We start from the raw sequence: 6,801 nt of genomic DNA on the forward strand, positions 1-6,801 counted from the left end.
TATTCTTGAGATATATATATATATATATATATATATATATAATGTGCATGACATTGTCTATTCGATGTTGTAATTTAAGTTACCCCCAATCTTAATTTAACTCATTCTGAATTGATAAAATCATAAATAGTAATGAAATTTCCCAATTACGTACAATCATGCATGAGACATTAGCGCAACTAACCTTCTAAGATTGTAGCAAGTTTGCCCCCTAATAGATAGTCATTTTTGGTAGATAACATTAAACTATTGCATGTTAGAATATTCAAGACGATAGAGTAAGAGAGTTTAATATTTTAGCATTACATGGTGATTCAACACATATGCAAATAAGAGAGAAGTTACAAAAGACACCTGAGATCATATATGGAAAGCCTATATAAAAGAGAAAAACCACAACGCCTGACCTAGTTGAAATAATTTCACTATTAATTTTTTTTCTTTTATAAATGATGTCTTTCTCTATGATTATGGAAGATATTTATAAAATATAGTAGACATCAGGGGCGGAGCCAGGATTTTTATCATGTGGAGGCTCAAATCATTAAAGTAAAAAAAAATCTCAACCTTTTTCATTCGGGCTTGGGATCGATATAGTCGGTTTTAATTTTTTTAATCATTAGATTCATTATAAAAAGATAAAATATATGATAAATAAAAAAAAAACTTACAATTGAGAAAACTAAATCTTGATATTCTTCTTATCTATCATCTATAATTTCTCCTGCCGAATCTTCATTTTTTTGAAATCGTTGTACAATCAAGTCATTGTCAATACTATTAAATATATCATTTTTAACATAAGTAACAGTCATTCATCACAGAGTCTCATACGATTGCATAAATGATTTTTTATAATGTTCATTGTATAAAATGTTCGTTCAATTGTTGTTGTAGCAATTGACAATATCAAAGCAAGCTTTATAAGTAAGAACACCAAAAGAAAAATACCATTCTTTCTAGTCTTCATCATTTTCTAAGCAAGTTATTCAAGTCCTTTTAAATTCATAAATGCATCATTCGATCTCATGTCAACAATAAAATTTTCAATTTAATTATCTAGTATGATGAGATCCATTTCTGACGCGTGATCAAGAATTCTCTTATGGGAAGTTATTTTTACAAGCAAATTTATACACCATCAAGCTAAGGTGACACCAGTTTAGGTCGAGTGAGACAACCTCAACTAAAACTTCAGACATTTGATTTTGGCTTTGCTCTAGTTGGAATTCAAGTTGAGTTCAACGAACTTATTTTTATATATAAATTGAAAAAAATCAAATAGATATGTAGCTGATGCTACATTGGTGAAACTTAAAGTTTGGAAGGACATGAAAATTTTCCTGCTTTTCGGATTTTGCCTGGGCTTACAGCTTACTATTTATATTTCTTCTTAAAAAATTAATTATGTTTTCACTAGTCACTACAAATATATGTTCCTTCCTTAATCACTACAAAAAAATAGGATTTTCGCAGCACAATATTTCACCTTTCCCGGCGGTTATAACCGCCAAAATTTTCTTTGCAGCGGTCGGAGAACCGCTACATAACCGTTGTTTTTGCAATCCGCTGCAACGACCTTCCGCAGTGGTTTGAAGACCGACGGGGTAGCTATTTACGTCTAGCATTTTTTTGCAGCGGTTATCACCGCTGCAAAAGTACAGAAATATGGCGGTTTTAACCGCCATAATAGCTAGCGAAATCGACCTGATATCCGCTTTGAGGCGGTTTTCTGGGCTGTAGTGGCGGTTATAACCGCCACTAAAGTACAAAATTTTTTTTGTGGCGATTTTAATCGCTATAATGGCTACCGAAATCGAGCAGATAGCCGCTTTGCGGCGGTTTTCTGGTTTGGGGGGGGGTTTGTTGGTTTGTGGGGGGGGTTATACCCGCCACTAACGTCCAGAATTTTTTTTTTTTAAATTGTGAAACCTGGCCGTTCACCCTAGATCTAAGTTGGTTAACCAACTGTGACCTCAAACAGACCTGTAACAAACAATATAGAAATATTCATCCTTGGTAAAGCATGACGTTAATTGGTAATCAAGAGTGTTAATATATGAAAGCCTAAAGTAAAAGTCATAACAATAACAATAATAACAATTACTATTCCATTCATGGAAATGAGAGGTTACTAGGAAATGTACAAGTAATAAAACAATTAGAAATCACAAAATGCCAAGTCAAACTCAAGAAAGATTACTATGAAACACTATTTCTTATATATAACAAGGAAATGAGCACAAAAAACAATCTTACATTTCAAAGTCCAAACAACAAAAGTTTTAAATTACATAAAACATCCACATAACCAAAAGCATCACATCTAATAATAGTGCTCATCAGCAGACTGTCAGGCATCAGATAAATTGTCATTTCCACCCTGAAAATAATATAAAGAGAATGAGATAATAATAATCAAGCAATTTACATTTAACTTCATTTCTGATCCTCCATGGGGTGGATGATTCCTTTGCGTTTCTTGCATAAACTGTCTCATCTCATCACGAAAAGAGGCAAATTCTCTCTCCTGATTATCACGAAATGATATGAACTCCTCTCTAAGACTAGCTATCTGTCCAAAACTGCTGCCGCTACCACTACCTTCTTCATTTTTGCTTTGAGGAAAGAATCTAGTCGGCGTAACACCAAATCCCTGGGTACGAACTCGACCTGAATGTTCTGGTCCCATAACTATAGCAAAAACTCTCTCATTAGCTTCAATATTTCCTTCTTCAGGTGTAAGCCCTTCTACGGCAAGAAGATTGCATGCCTGCGTCTACAGTTCAAAAACATATAGTTAAATATATTTAAGAATGGATTTATAAAAAAATTTGTAATAACTATATATATGTCCCCATCGCTGCATAGCGTCCTCAGATAACCATGTCCCATCTTTGTGCATCCTATTAATTTTCCATAATTGTAATCTGTCCGTAATAGACTACAAAAAATTATAATAACAATGTAAGTTTGAAAATAAAGTATTTAATAGTTATAAATGTTTAATTCCATACCGTTTCTTTTTTCTCTTCGAACTGAACTCACACGACCCATTGTGTGAGGACAAGTTTGTTTCTTGGCATTGGCAGAATTTTTCGCAGCCCTTTCCTGTAATACATGTTAATGTTACATTCCAAATTTTAAAATATGTAAAAAAAAAAATTAATCATAATATTTACCTGGTCCTCTGGCTTTGACCATTTGTTAACAAGTTGACACCATTGCAACTGATCTACTCCAGCTGGAACTGTCTCTAAAATTTCTTGAATTCGTCTACTGTCCCAATGCTCAGCCTTTAAGGTGGTTTTATAATTACGCCATTTAACACCAAGGGATTGAAGAATCCATTGGCGCATATGACTAGGAAACTCAAATTTAGACTACAGTTACAAATATGATATGGTTAATAATATAAAACATAAAAAATTCAAATTTGCTATGAAATAAATATACCTCAACTTCAGCTAACATTTTTTCTTATATGGCTCCATACCCTTATTTCTCCAATCAGGGAATGATATTGGAGCCAAAACAGAGTCTCTTGCAACAACACCAAGATATGTACCTAGCAAAATCGACTCAGGTATGTTACAAGGGATGTTATTTTCATTTAATTCTATATGAATTCGTGTCCCTGGCGGCATATTCTGTATATCAGCACATGTTGTTCTCCCCCTACGCCTTAAAGGATTTCCTTGATCATCTACATAATTCAAAATAAATTAATAAGCATAATAGGTCCTTGCTCATCTACATAATTCATTTAAAATAAAATGAATGTTATAAAAACAAATCATACCTACGAGCCATACCCCCTCTTGTGGGGCTGGAGCTGCACCAGAAAATGAATGTTGTGAAGCCTGTTGTGTCCCACTACCCTCAATCTCTTCTTGTGAATCTGGCTGTACTGGAGTAGAAGGTATGATTGATTCAGTCTCCCTAATGCTTTCACCTCTACTTGATCCTCCTCTACTTGATCCACCTCTACTTGATCCTCCTCTACTTGATCCACCTCTGTAAACTGCCTTCTTTGCTTGTCTGAAACGACTACCTCCTGCCATTTTCTGCAATGGAAAAAATTAGAAGTTATTTTTAGGAAACCAAAAGAGAGGGAATGAATAAGAAAATGTATAACAAAACTGTCTAATAAGTAAACAAAAAATATTATCCAGTTTTCTCTAAGGTTAGAATATGATCACATGTTGTTTTAGAAAAATTAAGCACTTTGAACAGCAAAATAATAACATTCTGTAAGTTACCTGCCTTAGGCTTATCAGATCCAATGAACTTGACAGCAAAGCATACACAAAAATGTCTTTCAACATCCAGTGTATTGGAGAAAACCTTTGTATTGCAAGCATCGTAAAATGTAATAGTTGGCCAAATGCTGATACAACCATCAAGTTTCTAACACCATTATAATTCTACAACTTTAATTAGCAACATCTCATTCAATTCAGAGAAAATCATGATAAACATAGTAGTCATAAAACATGGAAACATAGTAGTCATAAAACATGGAAACTTTAACTAGCAAACACAAGAATTGCTTCATCAAACATGGAAACATAGTAGTTCTTCAACATAGTAGTCATAAATCACTTAACAAAAAAATTCATAAGGAAATATTACAATCAAATGCATCTCGTGGTTTAACTCTCACAACAAAATTCCAATTCAGATTTTTAGCATCTTCAATGTAAAATATAGGCTCCACTTGTGAAGAGAAAACAAAAGGATCATCATGGATTTTCTGACCTGTATGAATAAACCTTGAGAAGTTCACAAGTGTGTAACCAAATTCATCTTGTTTTATGCCTGTTGAACTTGTGTTTGCCCAATCACATTTGAATAATATCACCTTGAATATGTTAGAGTAATTAATTTCAATAATATCATTAATTTTTCCATAATAACTAAAATTTCCAATCTCTGTTGTATTAACAACACCAAAATTCTGTGTTTTTTTTCCTTCATCTCGTTCTTTAGTATGAAAAATATAACCATTAATGAGTAGACCCTTATATCTGTTTGCAATTTTGTTGGGGCCCTTAGCCAGTGCTTTGATTTCTTCTGAGATTTCCAAATCATTAGAACTTGAAACCTAACAAGGAATAAAAAAAATATATTTATTATGTCATGATATATTTAATATTAAATAACAATGTAAGTTTGAAAATAAAGCGTACCATATCACGCAACCACTCGTGAAATATTTCATTAATAAGTCTCTCTAAATCTATATATGTTAGATGTGTATGCCCGCGTCGCTTTCTTCTCTCTCTATCTTTGAAAAGTTGTCTATAACTTTCAATATTATCACAATGTCGGAGAACATATCTATGTGCCTGAACCAAAGAATTATCATCTAAGGTGAATGAAGTCGCCTTTCCCAAGGGAGTACCACCACTTGAAAATTTAAAAATAAATTGTGCCTCAGCTGTTGTTGCGGCTTTATTCAAAGATTGAGATTGCTCAAGATATTTAGAACAGAAATTTATCCCTTCTTCAGCAATATAACCCTTCGTAATAGAACCTTCAGGTTGTGCTTTGTTAGCTACATAGTCTTTTAATACTATAAAAAATCTGTAATAATAAAAACCTTTGTGAGATTATGTCAAGTTGAACAATAATAACTTGAATTAGTAATTACAATTGAAATACCTCTCAAACGGATACATCCATCTATACTGAACCGGACCACCTAATTTTACTTCCTCTGCCAAGTGAATAAGTAAATGAATCATGATCGTGAAGAATGATGGGAGTATTGATCTTTCCATTTTACACAATGTTATTGCAATATTATTCTGGAGTATGTCCAACTCTTTTGGATCGATAACCTAGGCACAAATCGACTTCAAAAATTTTGAAATCTCCACTAGAATATGTATAATTTCATCGGATGGAGAACATGACCTCAAAGCAATGGGTAGAAGTTCTTCAATTAGCACATGACAATTATGACTTCTTAAGCCCACAATCTTACATTCAGTAACATTAATACACCTTGAGATATTAGATGCATAACCTTTGGGCATTTTCATATTTTTCAAAACTTGACAAAACATAAGTTTCTCTTTTTTCGATATTGTGAAGCAAGTTGGTGGCAAAAAATAAGAACCATCTTCAAGAATTTGTGGATGCAGCTCGGTTTTAATTGCAATGTCAACTAAATCTTGTCGTGCTTGCAAGTTATCTTTAGATTTATCAAGATCAAGTAAAGTGCCAATGAAATTATCACATACATTTTTTTCAATATGCATGACATCAAGATTGTGTGGTAGTAAATTATACTCCCAATAAGGTAGCTCAAAGAAAATTGATTTTTTCTTCCAAATATGATGCTCACTGAATTCTGCAGTACGCCCTCTTTTTAAGCTTCTAGATTTGCCCAAATCAAACTGAACATTTTGTAATTTTTGTAAAATATCACTACCAGTATTCCTTCTAGGTGCTTTACGGATCTCTTCTGTATTATCAAAGTACTGTTTCTGATGATGGAATAAGTGATTTTCTGGTAGCCAACGACGATGACCCATATATGAGAATTTCTTTCCCTTATACAACCATAAAGACTCTGTATTTTCGGCACAACAAGGACAAGCAAATCTACCTTGAGTGCTCCAACCAGAAAGCATACCATAAGCCGGAAAATCATTGATCGTCCACATTAACACAGCTCGTAAGTTAAAAGATTGTCCAGATGCTGCATCATAGGAAATGACTCCATGCCATAGTTCAGACAACTCATCTATTAATGGTTGGAGATAGACATCTATATTATTTCCTGGACTC

Source organism: Dendrobium catenatum, unplaced genomic scaffold (genome assembly GCF_001605985.2).
Source record: "Dendrobium catenatum unplaced genomic scaffold, ASM160598v2 fragScaff_scaffold_574, whole genome shotgun sequence".
Taxonomy (NCBI): domain Eukaryota; kingdom Viridiplantae; phylum Streptophyta; class Magnoliopsida; order Asparagales; family Orchidaceae; genus Dendrobium; species Dendrobium catenatum.